At 39.2% G+C, this 15,528-nt stretch overlaps 1 long non-coding RNA gene across 17 annotated transcripts in view; it reads right to left on the reverse strand.

Moving 5' to 3' along the window:
• The window catches only part of LOC109549014 (uncharacterized), a 152,802-nt gene that overhangs the window by 11,121 nt on the left and 126,153 nt on the right, over positions 1–15,528 (reverse strand). For 2 of the 17 annotated variants that reach the window (XR_012330759.1, XR_012330764.1), the window contains 2 exons: positions 1,958–2,061; positions 1,149–1,277 (listed from right to left, as the gene is read on the reverse strand). The exons of 8 other annotated variants lie outside the window; for them this stretch is intronic. This is a non-coding gene — a long non-coding RNA (uncharacterized lncRNA). Of the gene's footprint in view, positions 1–1,148; positions 2,062–3,723; positions 4,000–6,852; positions 13,909–15,528 lie in introns of those variants that run through there. 7 more of the 17 variants (XR_012330762.1, XR_012330756.1, XR_012330763.1 and 4 more) reach the window with 6 other exon arrangements.

The raw sequence follows: 15,528 nt of genomic DNA on the forward strand, positions 1-15,528 counted from the left end.
ATGAAACAGACCAAAGAAACTGGTGGAAAGATTCATAGTCTAAAAGTCTGGCTCCATACTTTTAACTGATAGAGACTAAAATTTCTGCACTGGAAAAAGTTTCTGTTTTCACTGATCTATTTTCATGCCATGGTTTCAGTGGCCACAAAAGTCCTTCTGGTAACAGATTCTTCTGGTAAACAGTTTTCTGTGAATTTAAAAAAAGATGGAAAAGCTTTATATCTTTCAACAATCCCCAAAGTTATATCCTTCATCAGGTTTTTAAGTTACATTCCTAGTCTCCATGCCTCAGTGTGGTTTAATTTTACAACCAGCTGCCCTCTCTTAACTAGCAGTTTTTGACATCATTCAGGTTTTGTAAAATGTGTGCTACAGCCCTTACTTGGGCTTCTCGGCTGCTACTAAAGTTATACGGCACTGGTTAAGTGTGGAGGCTGGCACCAGAGAGGATCCATAATGGTGATTATCATGCAAATCAGCCTGCTGCAAGTCCAGCTCCTCCGGAGGACTTCCAGAGCTCGGCTTCCCCCAGTCGCTTCATTGTCTCCAGGATAAAGCGAGCCATCTTAGCTGCTAACACTGGACGCAATTGAGATTGGTTCTCCTGACAGAGATTAATGGGCAGCAATGAATCTTTCACTTGGGGTAGAAATATGATTTTATTTAAGAAAATAACCATACATAATTGGGCTGCTGTCATTTTAAATTTTAATGGTGAGAGTAATATGGAGGCTTCTGGAACTTTAAATTACAACTTTCAGAAGCTTCACACTGAATCTTTCAATTATTCTCTGTAAGTACCTTCTCAAAGCATGTGCCACCATGACATTGATATCACAATTCAAATCTAAATTCAAAACTGACTGCAAGACTATATGAGCTATGTGCTGGCGTGCTGGCTGCCTCATTTTATCTTTGAACATCTGACGAGGCGAATCAGGAGGCACTCTCCCAAAGCCCAGCCAGCTGTTTCCCAAATATTCAAATACCCTGGCATGCAGAAGAACCTTTCAGATTTCCCCACATCAAAATTCGTGAAGACCCCCTATTTTTCCCATTAGTCTCTGGCTCACCTACATCCTTCCACACAGGCCCGCCTGACTCACTCAGCTAAGTGGCCGCTCTTGCTCGCTCGTTTGCTCACTCACCTCTCGGGTTCCCCCACTCCAGCAACTGGATCCAGTGTGCTGCAGAACGGCAGCTAGTTCAGAGAAAACCATGGGGGAGAGTTTTTCAAGTCTGCATTTCCTTGAAGTGGATCTGAAAGAGGGGCTGAGCTGATATTTGTAGTAGTAGGAAGACAGAGAGCAAAGAGAGTATGTGAATTTTATTTAAAATACATTCATTAGACTGGAGCGAAAATGGAATTGGGAAGACAGTCGCAAGGGAAATGTGAAAAGGCTTCTTCCTCTTACTTTTACTTCGGTGTCTTAACTCCCTTGTTATATACCTATTTTCTTTAATCATTTTAATATTTTTTATCTCCATATTAAAACAAGTGGAAATGAATAATTATTTATAGGTTTAGCTTTAGACTGCTTCAATTATTTTAAAGAGTCCCCTACCTCAGTAAAAACAGTGCCAAATTTACAACTGTAAATAACTAAATCCAGCTGCACTAATGAATCCACAGTAAAAGACAACCGTTATTTCACATTTTAAAGGTCCTGAAGCAATTTTCCTCAGCTGGATGACTTAGAATAGAGGCTATGGACAGCATGTGGGAAGTTTAGAAGGAGAAGGGGACTAAGGTGCCACAGACAACAGCCTCTATCCAAACGGCTGGTCAAATTTCCTGGACACCAAAACCCGGGTTTCCAGCTGGGTGAGGGGTTCTCGATTCCTTCCATAAAACTTGAATCTTTACTTGTTCGTTTCCTGTGATGCGTTTACACTTGGACAGAAGGGGCACAGCAGGGATGCTTTCAGGGCACATCTAGAGGGAAGCCAATCTCACAGGAGTCATGGATGCCAGATGTCAAGCCAGTGTGTACTGCTGAGCGTGCTCTGAGGATCCCGCATCGGCACCAAATCATGGTCTGAGGAAACTGCTGTCCTGATCTGGTAGAAATTTATGTCATTTTAAGAATAATCACAGTAATAAAAGAAGCTGCTATTATGAATGTAAAAATTACCTGAGAGCCAGACAGGCCAATGACGTTCCTGTTCTGCCAGTCAAGTATATTCACTCCATCAACCCAAACCATCGTAAGACAAACAATTTACTCCTGGGAGCCACAGGTGGTAAAGGTTAGGAGGCCTAAGCGTGGAGTGGCCGTAACAAGGATGCTGACTGACAGTATTTCTTGAAAACAGCCTCAAACATTGTTTTGCACTGAGATCAGGACTATGGTGCCCTAGTGGGCATATATCTAAGTCACTGATCATGGACAGGGAAACAAAATGTTTAAAACCCACATTGATTTTGGAGCCCAAAGCAGTACAATTACATATCCTGTCTGACTTGAATATTTAAGGCTTGTGAAGTGTTTCAAACACAAAACAGTTCTACATAAATCATTTACCCAAACATTTACTGTGCTCCTATTATATGCCAAGTATTATATACTGTGATAAACCAGTTTTGCTTAAAGAATAATCTTCAAACTACTGGATTTCTCTGCAGAATTTAGTACCATGGCTTGTCCCTTCATCTTAAAGTTCCTTCACATATGTAAAAGTTCTCTCCCTCTTAGAGGAGTCTACTTCTTAGCCCACTCTGTCCCTTCTCACTAATTCCTTTTCCACAGCCCTGTCCTCATCTCCCACTAAATCAAGAAGGAGTGAAGGGTAGTATATCAAAATCGTATGGGGGACATTTTAAAAAACTATACAGGTACTTTCCACCCCCGTTTGAGAATCATTACCTATGTGAATCACTCACTATTTCTATCTGGAGTAAATCATATCCCATAAAAGTTTGGGGATGAAAAAAACAAACAAGAATAAGCTGAAGATCTCTGGACTAAACACTTCCTCTTGATGATATTATCACCTATATGTTGATTTCAAAAATAACATTTTAAGGGAATTCCCTGCAGGTCCAGTGGTTAGAACTCAGCACTTTCACTGCAGTGGCCCGGGTTCAATCCCTGGTGGGGAAACTAAGATCCCACAAGCCACATGGCTCAAAAAAACATTTTACATGTGCAAATGCCTGGTGGGCCTCTGTTTTCAAATGACCTATTAACTCACACTCAGTAAGTGCAACATCAGATCTATTACCTTTATTTTTTTTCTTCTCTTCCCTTTCTTACTAGCATCTACTCAGTGGATACTTCACATCCCCCATTCCCACCCCACATACAACAAATCTGTTTCCAGACACTTCCTCTTCTTCCTCAAGGATACATCTTAGTTTGTCAACCATGTGCCAGACCCCATCTGGGCCTCTGCAGCAGCCTCCTCAGTCCTCCCTACCAGCAGCCTCTCCACTCCAAATTATTCTCCTCATGGTCCTGATTCCTACTGATTATAGCAGGAAATCCTAGAATGCAGCACTCAAAATATACAAGATGATTTTTGATACCAAATAGACCAACTTTTTATATATTTATATTTTTAATAGGTTTAAAAAAGAATTAACACCTTGAATTGGGATTTTAAGTTAATATTAAGTTTGCATTTAAAGTAAATTGTTGTATAAAAATTGGACAATTTAAATAAAAATCTAACTCCGAGTATGCAGACATTTTTAAAAATTTATTTATTTTATTTATTTACTTTTGGCTGCTTTGGTTCTTTGTTGCTGTACATGGCTTTCTCTAGTTGTGGTGAGCGGGGCTACTCTTCATTGCTGTGCGCGAATTTGTCATTGCAGTGGCTTCTCTTGTTGCGGAGCAAGGTCTGTAGGCACGTAGGCTTCAGTAGTTGTGGCACGTGGGCTCAGTAGTTGTGGCTCGTGGGCTCTAGAGCACAGGCTCAGTAGTTGTGGCGCACGGGCTTAGTTGCTCCGCAGCATGTGGGATCTTCCCAGACCAGGGCTCGAACCCGTGTCCCCTGCATTGGCAGGCAGATTCTTAACCACTGCGGCACCAGGGAAGCCCCAGACATTTTTTAAAAGATAAAAGTGGTACATGAGTCAGTGAAGTATTGGGAAGCTTAGTCCTACAAAATAGGTCCAAACTTCTTAACGTGATATTGTAAACGTTACACATCATCTTCAGCTACTTCTTCCTCCTACATTCCTTGCACTTTACTCAGACCTTTTGTGGATTAGCTTAGCTGATACAAAACACCCCAAATCTAATAGGTAAAACATTTTATTTAGTTCATAATTGTGCAACTCAGGTGGGTCATCCTGTCCAGGCTGACAACAGATTTCCCCAGGACTCTCCCTGTGTCCATGGTCAGTGGTGGATTAGCTCGTAACTAAATAATCCAAGATGATCTCACTCACAGGTCTAGTGCTTAGCAGACTATCAGCCAGAGCCTCTGCTCTCCTACAGGTGGCTACTTATCCTCCAGCAGGATAACCTAGGCTCATTCACAATATGATCTCAGGGTTCCAAGTACAGAAGCCCCACTGCACAAGCACTTCTCAAATCTCTGCTGGTTTCATATTTACTAATGTCCATTGGCCAAAGTCAGTCACATGATCAATCCAAATTCAGTGATGGGGAAACAGACTCCCCTTCTTAATGGAAGGATTTTCAGTATCACATTTCCAGGAGTTGGATGCAGGAAAGGGAAGAACTCGTGACCATTTTTACAATCTACCACTCTTACCACATTCCAAACATGCCAGACATATACACGCATGTGCTCATGCTATTCCCATCACCTGAAATGAATTATCAACTTCCTTCTGTCCTTCTGGCAAATTCTTACTTCTTGTCCTTCAAGGTTCTGCTCAAATACAACATTCCTTGACATCTTCCCTCAAATTAATTATACCTTCGTATGTTTCCATGATCCCTTGTATATGCATCTATTATAGCATTCAGTGAATTGTATTATAGTTACTTATAGTGTCTCCCTAACTAAACTGTCTTTGTACCATCAGCATAGTACCTGGCAAAGAATAGGCATTCAATAAATATTCACTAAATTGAATTTAATTGAAAAAAATCAAAACAAAGATTAAAGTCTTCCTCAAATAAGACTACATTTAAAGACTTAAGATGCAACTATACAAAACTGACCTTATGAGTTAGGAGGACTAATTAGATCCACCTCATCTAATTTGAAGGGCACTAGGGCAATGCTCCCAGTCAAAAGCATTTTTCCTGTGGAACTGGCACAAAGCCTGAACTTCCAGCATAGATTATCCTAGGTCCTAAAATGTTTTGCTGTAGTGCAAAGAGCACAGGCTTTGGAGTCTGAAACACTAGGACTCAAAACCTAGCTATTTGTGTGATCTTAACAGCTTAATATGTTTCCCTGCACCAGTCTTTTGCAGTAACGTATGTAAAGAACCTAGCACAGTGCTTGCCATACACCTCACACACATCAAACCCCAGAGTCTCCTCTTAGAAAAGCAAATGACCTGGGATGAAGTAACCTCAAGCCTTTATCCTTAACATCTGAGGAGAGTGGGGGAAAAAGGTAAGAAAAATAGTGTGGAAGTAAAGAAAGGGATAATAGCTTAAAAACTTCACAATTTAACTGAGAGCCAGGCCTGCGGCTAGTAATTACACAGTTGCATCAGTATTCGGGGACCCCATGATGGAGTAAAAGTCCCCCCCGCCTCCAGAGTATACAGTGACTATATCTGGTGATACAGGACTTAGGAATTTCTGCATAATTTTGCTGGGCATCAATATGTAGTCAACATTTATACATATACTCAGGCAAGACTACTGGGGAGAGAGTTAAGGAAAAATAAGAGTTTTTAAAAATGATGTTACGCTAATCTTTTTAATTCCCTCACGTTTTTCCTTCTACATTTAACAGGGGTAGTTGTGGTAAACAAGATTTTTTTCTCCCAAGGAAACAATTTTTAAGTGAAAAAAATGAAAAGCACATTACAAACACACAATTCTAAACTTCAAATTACATCACTTCTAAAGAAAATGTTACCATTGAAATCAATATAAAGTGAGTTTAGACACACTGAAGTCCTGTTTCAAAGTTAAGCCAAATTTACTACATTTTAATAGAATCTTTAAACCTCCAAAATCCAAGTAGGAACTTGTCTCCTGTAAGAAGTCTCTACAGTCGTCCCTCCTGAGGCTGTTCTCACACCTCAATGGCAACTCTGGAACACTTCTGCACTTAATGTGCACTAGATCAATCTACATTTGTTGATATCTAGCCCTATAAATGAATCTCCACTATTTTCCTGCTTTCTTTCACCCCAGCTTCACTGTAAACTTCCTGGTACCCAGGATTTTCCTAATCCACTGCTCCCCACTCCCAGCACCCAGACTGTACTCAATAAATATTAATTTATGGCTGACAAGAAAATGTATAAGTAGCATTTGCTGATGGTAAATTCACTGGTCCATTCAAGTTCAGATTAAGACCTCTAGAGACCCTAAGAACTGAAAAATTATGGTGTCCCACACACACAAATCAAAATCAAAATAATACTAAAGCAGAAAGCACAAAACTTACACATACGTTCAAATTAAAATAACTTATGGTGGCAAAATTTTAGATAAGCTCATCAAAGGCTGAACTCCTCTCATTCTTTCCCCTGTGAGGTGAGTGTACGAGAGAGAGAGAGAGAGAGAGAGAGAGAGAGAGAAAGAGAGAGACAGAGACAGAGACAGAGAGAGACAGAGAGAGAGACACAGGGGGGGAGAGAGAGAGAGACAGAGAGAGAGAGAGAGAGAGAGAGACACACACGGTGCGGGGGGGGGGGGGGGGGGGGGGGGGAGAGAGGGAGAGGCGGGGAGGGAGGGAGAGGGAGGGAGAGAAAGTTGTCTCTGATTTCCTGGTGCTTGGTCTGCCATAGAATACTCCAATTCTTGGTCCACTTCATAAAACTATGTCAGAATATTAATTATGAATATATATGGCTTCAGAGCTACAAAAAGGAATCAGATAATTGCCTAAATCCATATGTATATTAGCTGTTCCCTTGCAAGTGTCCAAATTCTACTACAGATATGTAGCAGGACAGCTTAAAATGAATAGAAACAACATAACATATTGTTTTGCCTGCTGTTACAACTGTATTGTAGTTGTATACAGAAAAGGAGGTGTAATAAATGATTCTCAGAAATGACTCAGAAGCACAAGTACCTTGCATTTTATTTCATTAGACTCCAATATTTGATAAAAGCAATAAGCACCAAATTATATTTGAATAAACCTTTCATAAATAATGTTTTCACAGTCATCACAAAGTCTAGAATGCAGAGACAAATTGCAAGCCAAAGTAAAACCACCATAGTTTTCTAAAACTGCAATTAAAACTAAAGTATTTTCACTTATACTGTGATTCTCATATTCATAGTAATAGATATTGGTTAATATTTCCATTAAATTTGAACATTTTATGCTTATATATAATTGTTTCAGCTAAACTTTTTCCACTTTAATATTTTAAAATGTGAATGTGTTCTGTATGAGTTGAATACTTTATTTCAACATAACAAGTAGACCTTTTCTAATGTTTGGATTCCTAGGAAAACAGCATAGAGAAATCAGAAAATTCTTTTGAGTGATTATAAAGGTACTTTACTTCTGATTATATAGGCGCCTTAAAACAGGAAGTTTTTAAAACCCTATACTGACAGTAAAATGCAACAAGAATGTAAATTTAGGAATGAAATTGAATAATTTAGTAGCTTGTCATGTGATCAGACATGATTGGTCTTCCCTGTGTCCAATTTTTCTTAATTTTATTTATTTATTTATTTTTGCGGTACACGGGCCTCTCACTGCTGTGGCCTCTCCCATCACGGAGCACAGGCTCTGGACGTGCAGGCCCAGCGGCCATGGCCCACGGGCCCAGCCACTCCACGGCATGTGGGATCCTCCCGGACCGGGGCACGGACCCGTGTCCCCTGCATCGGCAGGTGGACTCTCAACCACTGCGCCACCAGGGAAGCCCCTTAATTTTATTTTTTAAACAGCAGGTTCTTGTTAGTTATCTATTTTATACATATTAGTGTATATATGTCAATCCCAATCTCCCAATTCATCCCACCACCACCCCTCCCCCGCTTGCCCCCTTGGTGTCCATAGGTTTGTTCTCTACATCTGTGTCTCTATTTCTGCCTTGCAAACCGGTTCATCTGTACCATTTTTCTAGATTCCACATATATGCATTAATATACAATGCTCGTTTTTCTCTTTCTGACTTACTTCAAGCTCTATGACAGTCTCTAGGTCCATCCACATCTCTACAAATGACCCAATTTCATTCCTTTTTATGGCTGAGTAATATTCCATTGTATATATGTACCATATCTTCTTTATCCATTCGTCTGTCGATGGGCATTTAGGTTGTGTCCATGACCTGTCTATTGTAAATAGTGCTGCAGTGAACATTGGGGTGTATGTGTTTTTTTGAATTATGGTTTTCTTGGGGTATATGACACATATTGGGATTGCTGGGTCATATGGTAATTCTATTTTTAGTTACTTAAGGAACCTCTATACTGTTCTCCATAGTGGCTGCATCAATTTACATTCCTACCACAGTACAAGAGGGTTCCCTTTTCTCCACACCCTCTCCAGCATTTGTTGTTTGTAGATTTTCTGATGATGATGCCCATTCTAACTGGTGTGAGGTGATACCTCATTGCAGTTTTGATTTGCATTTCTCTAATAATTAGTGATGTTGACAAGCTTTTCATGTGCCTCTTGGTCATCTGTATGTCCTCTTTGGAGGTCTATTTAGGTCTTCTGCCCATTTTTTCATTGGGTTATTTGTTTTTTAATATTGAGCTGCATGAGCTGTTTATATATTTTGGAGATTAATCCTCTGTCCATTGATTCACTTGCAAATATTTTCTCCCATTCTGAGGGTTGTCTTTTCATCTTGTTTATAATTTCCTTTGCTGTGCAAAAGCTTTTAAGTTTAATTAGGTCCCATTTGATTATTTTTGTTTTCATTTCCATTACTCTAAGAGGTGGGTCAAAAAAGATCTTGCTGTGATTTACGTCAAAGAGTGTTCTGCATATGTTTTCCTCTAAGAGATCTATAGTGTCCAGTCTTACATTTAGGTCTTTAATACATTTTGAGTTTATTTTTGTGTATGGTGTTAGGGAGTGTTCTAATTTCATTCTTTTACATGTAGCTGTCCCATTTTCCCAGCACCACTTATTGAAGAGGCTGTCTTTTCTCCATTGTATATCCTTGCCTCCTTTGTCAAAGATTAGTTGACCATGGGTGCAGGGGTTTATCTCTGGGCTCTCTAACCTATTCCACTGATCTATATTTCTGTTTTTGTGCCAGTATCATATTGTCTTGATTACAGTAGCTTTTTAGTATAGTCTGAAGTTGGGAAGTCTGGTTCCTCCAGCTCCACTTTTTTCCCTCAAGATTGCTTTGGCTATTCGGGGTCTTTTGTGTCTCCATACAAATTTTAAGAATTTTTCTTCTAGTTCTGTAAAAAATGCCATTGGTAATTTGATAGGGATTGCACTGAATCTGTAGATTGCTTTGGGTAGTATAGTGATTTTCACAGTATTGATTCTTCCAATCCAAGAACATGGTATATCTCTCCATCTGTTTGTATCATCTTTGATTTCTTTCATCAGTGTCTTACGGTTTTCTGAGTACAGGTCTTTGACCTCCTTAGGTAGGTTTATTCCTAGGTATTTTATTCTTTTTGTTGCAATGGTGAATGGGATTGTTTCCTTAATTTCTCTTTCTGATCTTTCGTTGTTAGTGTATAGGAATTCAAGAGATTTCTGTGCATTAGTTTTGTATCCTGAAACTTTACCAAATTCATTGATTAGCTCTAGTAGTTTTCTGGTGGCATCTTTATGATTCTCTATGTATAGTATCATGTCATCTGCAAACAGTGATAGTTTTACTTCTTATTTTCCAATTTGGATTCCTTTTATTTCTTTTTCTTCTCTGACTGCCATGGCTAGGACTTCCAAAACTATGTTGAATAATAGTGGCGAGAGTAGACATCCTTGTCTTGTTACTGATCTCAGAGGAAATGCTTTCAGTTTTTCACCATTAAGAATGGTGTTTGCTGTGGGTTTGTCGTATTTGGCCCTTATTATGTTGAGTTAGGTTCCCTGTATGCCCACTTTCTGGAGAGCTTTTATCATAAATGGGTGTTGAATTTTGTGAAAAGCTTTCTCTGCATCTACTGAGATGATCATATGGTTTTTATTCTTCAACTTGTTAATATGGTGTATCACATTGATTGATTTGTGTATATTGAAGAATCCTTGCATCCCTGGAATAAATCTCACTTTATCATGATGTATGATCCTTTTAATGTATTGCTGGATCCTGTTTGCTAGTATTTTGTTGAGGATTTTTGCATCTATATTCATCAGTGATATTGGTCTGTAGATTTTGTTTTTGGTGGTACCTTTGTCTGCTTTTGGTATCAGGGTGATGGTGGCCCCGTAGAATGAGTTTGGGAGTGTTCCTTCCTCTGCAGTTTTTTGAAAGAGTTTAAGAAGGATGGGTGTTAGCTCTTCTCTAAATATTTGATAGAATTCACTTGTGAAGCCATCTGGTCCTGGACTTTCGTTTGTTGGAAGATTATTAATCACAGTTTCAATTTCATTACTTGTGATTGGTCTGTTCGTATTTTCTATTTCTTCCTGGTTCAGTCTTGGAAGGTTATACCTTTCTAAGAATTTGTCCATTTCTTCCAGGTTGTCCATTTTACTGGCATAGAGTTGCTTGTAGTAGCCTCTTAGGATGCTTTGTATTTCTGCATTGTCCATTGTAACTGCTCCTTTTTCATTTCTGATTTTATTAATTTGAGTCCTCGCTCTTTTTCTTGATGAGTCTGGCTAGGTTTATCAATTTTGTTTATCTTCTCAAAGAACCAGCTTTTAGTTTTATTGATCTTTGCTATTGTTTTCTTTGTCTCTATTTCATATATTTCTGTTCTGATCTTTATGATTTCTTTCCTTCTACTAACTTTGGGTTTTGTTTTTTCTTCTTTCTCTAGTTCCTTTAGGCGTAAGGTTAAATTGTTTCAGATTTTTCTTGTTTCCTGAGGTAGGATTGTATTGCTATAAATTTCCCTCTTTGAACTGCTTTTGCTGCATCCCATATGTTTTGGATCATCATGTTTTCATTGTCATTTGTCTCTCGGTATTTTTTATTTCCTCTTTGATTTCTTCAGTGATCTCTTGGTTATTTCATAACGTATTGTTTAGCCTCCATGTGTTTGTGTTTTTCACGTTATTTTCCCCTGTAATTCATTTCTAATCTCATAGTGTTGTGGTTGGAAAAGATGTTTGATATGATTTCAATTTTCTTAAATTTACTGTGGCTTGATTTGTGACCCAAGATGTGATCTATCCCCGAGAATGTTCTCTGTGTACTTGAGAAGAAAGTGTAATCTGCTGTTTTCAGACGGAATGCCTTATTAATATCAATTAAATCTATCTGGTCTATTATGTCATTTAAAGCTTGTGTTTCCTTATTTTCTGTCTGGATGATGGGTCCATTGGTGTAAGTGAGGTGTTAAAGTCCCGCACGATTATTGTGTTACTGTCGATTTCCTCTTTTTTAGCTCTTAGCATTTGCCTTATGTATTCAGGTGCTCCTATGTTGGTGCATATATATTTATAATTGTTATATCTCCTTCTTGGATTGATCCCTTGATTATTATGTAGTGTCCTTCCTTGTCTCTTGTAACATTCTTTATTTTAAAGTCTATTTTATCTGATATAAGTATTGCTACTCCAGCTTCCATTTGATTTCCATTAGCATGGAATACATTTTTCCACCCCCTCATTTTCACTCTGTATGTGTCTCTAGGTCTGAAGTGGGTCTCTTCTAGATAGCATATATATGGGTCTTGTTTTTGTATCCATTCAGCCAGTCTGCATCTCTGGGTTGGAGCATTTAATCCGTTCACATTTAAGGTAATTATTGATATGTATGTTCCTATTACCATTTTTTAAAATTCTTTTGGGTTTGTTTTTGTAGGTCCTTTTCTTCTCTTGTGGTTTCTACTTAGAGAAGTTCCTTTAACATTTGTTGTAGAGCTGGTTTGGTGGTGCTGAATTCTCTTAGCTTTTGCCTTTGTATGTAAAGCTTTTGATTTCTCCATCAAATCTGAATGACAGCCTTGATGGATAGAGTATTCCTGGTTGTAGGTTCTTCCCTTTCATCACTTTAAATATATCATGACACTCCCTTCTGGCTTGCAGAGTTTCTGCTGAGAAATCAGCTGTTAACCTTAAGGGAGTTCCCTTGTACATCATTTGTCGTTTTTCCCTTGTTGCTTTTAATAAATTTTCTTTGTCTTTAATTTTGTCAGTTTGATTACTGTGTGTCTTGGCATGTTTCTCCTTGGGTTTATCCTGCCTGGGACTCTCTGCGCATCCTCGACTTGGGTGGCTATTTCCTTTCCCATGTTAGGGAAGTTTTCGACTATAATCTCCTCAAATATTTTCTTGGGTCCTTTCTCTCTCTCTCTTCTCTTCCTGGACCCCTATAATGCAAATGTTGGGGTGTTTAATGTTGTCCCAGAGGTCTCTTAGGCTGTTTTCGTTTCTTTTCATGCTTTTTTCTTTATTCTGTTCTACAGCAATGATTTCCACCATTCTGTCTTCCAGGTGACTTATCCATTCATCTACCTCAGTTATTCTGCTATTGATTCCTTCTAGTGTATTTTTCATTTCAGTTATTGTATTGTTCATCTCTGTTTGTTTGTTCTTTAATTCTTCTAGGTGTTTGCTCTTTAATTCTTCTAGGTCTTTGTTAAACATTTCTTGCATCTTCTTGATTTTCCTCCATTCTTTTTCCAAGATCCTGGATCATCTTCACTATCATTATTCTGAATTCTTTTTCTGGAAGATTGCCTAGCTCCACTTCATTTAATTGTTTTTCTGGGGTTTTATCTTGTTCCTTCAGCTGGTACATAGTCCTCTGCGTTTTCGTTTTGTCTATCTGTGAATGTGGATTTCGTTCCACAGGCTGCAGTATTGTAGCTCTTCTTGCTTCTGCTGTTTACCCTCTTGTGAATGAGGCTATCTAAGAGGATTGTGCAAGCTTCCTGATGGGAGGGACTGGTGGTGGGTAGAGCCAGGTGTTGCTCTGGTGGGCATAGCTCAGTAAACCTTTAATCTGCTTGTCTGCTGATGGGTGGAGCTGAGTTCCCTCCCTGTTGGTTGTTTGGCCTGAGGCAACACAGCACTGGAGGCTACAGGCTCTTTGGTGGGGCTAATGGCAGACTCTAGGAGGGCTCACGCCAAGGAGTACTTCCCAGAACTTCTGCTGCCAGTGTCCTTGTCCCCAGGGTGAGCCACAGCTACCTCCCGCCTCTGCAGGAGGCCCTCCAACACTACCTCCAGGCAGGTAGGTCTGATTCAGTCTCCTATGTGGTCACTACTCCTTCCCCTGAGTCCTGATGCACACATTACTTTGTGTGTGCCCTCTAAGGGTGGAGTCTTTGTTTTCCCCAGTCCTGTCGAAGTCCTGCAATCAAATCCCACTAGCCTTCAAAGTCTGATTCTCTGGGAATTCCTCCTCCCATTGTCAGACCCCCAGGTTGGCAAGCCTGACATGGGGCTCATAATCTTCACTTCAATGGGTGCACTTCTGTGACATAATTGTTCTTCAGTTTGTGAGTCACCCACCCAGCGGTTATGGGATTTGATTTTATTGTGATTGCGCCCCTCCTACCATCTCCTTGTGGCTTCTCCTTTGTCTTTGGATGTGGGGTATCTTTTTTGGTGAGTTCCAGGGTCTTCCCGTTGATGACTGTTCAGCAGTTAGTTGTGATTCCTGTGTTCTCGCAAGAGGGAGCAAGAGCACATCCTTCTACTCTGCCATCTTGAACAAAGCTGTCTTCCCTGTGTCCAATTTAAAAAAAAAAAAGAAAAGAAAGAAAAGAAAAAGATTTCCCTTGATGGCTTTGGTCTAGGAGTGGATGGTGTATTATGTCCATTAAATAGGAAGCCAAGGATTACATGAACAAATAATATCACAGCTCTGTGGAATGACTGATGGTCTTTGCAAAGGCCTACACTGGTTTCATCTTCCTTGAGATTTTATCACTGATTTGGTCTTAGTCTTGTGAAGTCACTAAGGCCAGCAGAGGTAACAAGTGTTTGATATATGATACTTAAGCCACTTTTGTCAGACTGCATTTATTTTAAGCTACACTCATACTTGGTACTCTTATATGTATACATTCTTGGGCTTTACTTTTTTTCTTGTTTCCACTGAGATATGACAATTATAGTAACACTACCCCCTAAAGCTCTACCAAAATAACATATATCTGTTTCTGTGCAAGGGATGCCTTTTCATTAAATAAATGTGTAGAACAAGCACATTAATATAAGGACTTACGCTTTGTTCATCGCCTTATTTGCACAGCTTACAACATATCCCTTACCTTTTAGCATATATTATCCATTTCAATTCAATCTATTCTTTACAATCTGCAGCAAGCCACAGAAGTTCTCTTTTAGTTGAAAGGAAATTTCAAGGGAGAAGGGGTGTGGAAAAACACACTTAATTTATCCTATTGAAAAGGGACCATTCTAGATGATGTCTGAGCACTTTTGCATTTTCTTACACACTGCAAATCAGCTCAGATATCTTAATCAGTGGCTAGAAACATATCCTTATCAGTAACATATTCATGAAAGATGGTATGTGTATGAGCTGCAAAATGTTTGGCAGAGACCCAGGAATAAAAAAGAAAGAAAGAATATGGTAAAGAGTTGATGGAATAGCTTTGTGTTTCAACCCTATTCATTTGGGGAATTTTCTATCATCTCTGTTTGTTCTGTATGGAAGAATAATAGACCAACGAACAAAATGTCAGATTTCTATTACTTGATTTCATCTATATTTAGATATACTTATTGTACAGTAATCCAGGATGGAAGCATATCTATACACAGTTGTGTATATAAGAACATACATACATTCTCATGTCTCTTTCTAAATATTCCTATTCATGATACTAACTTATACAAAGCTTATAGCTTTTCTGTTTTGACCAGCTAAGGCACTGTCTAAATAGTATTTCACAAAATCAAGAGTAGTTCCTGACAATTAATTTCTGCAGTCAATGGTCTACTCAAACTGGGCAACTCCCCTTGGAACTTAGAAGCCACAACAGCAGACTGTGTGCATGAAAGAGCAAGACAATTCATTAGCCGATTCTGCAGCAACTCAAAGTGGCGGGGGATGTCAGCCCCTGTTCTGGTGCTTCAATACTAATGAGAGTCATTGCATATTCATAACCTCAAATACAGTCAGCTTCTTGTAAAAACTTTTGTCACCCAGGCTTCATGGCAAGAGCAAAGCACTGCACAAGTCGTGTCGTGGCACTTCCGCCAAGTGAGTGCAAGAACAAGACTGACTGTTTGCAACGCAGCCTGATGCGGAACTGAAAGATGCTGCCCCAAGGGTCCTAAAACTCTGCTTAGTTTGACTGCAAAGCCCTACATAATCAA

Source organism: Tursiops truncatus, chromosome 3 (genome assembly GCF_011762595.2).
Source record: "Tursiops truncatus isolate mTurTru1 chromosome 3, mTurTru1.mat.Y, whole genome shotgun sequence".
Taxonomy (NCBI): Eukaryota; Metazoa; Chordata; class Mammalia; order Artiodactyla; family Delphinidae; genus Tursiops; species Tursiops truncatus.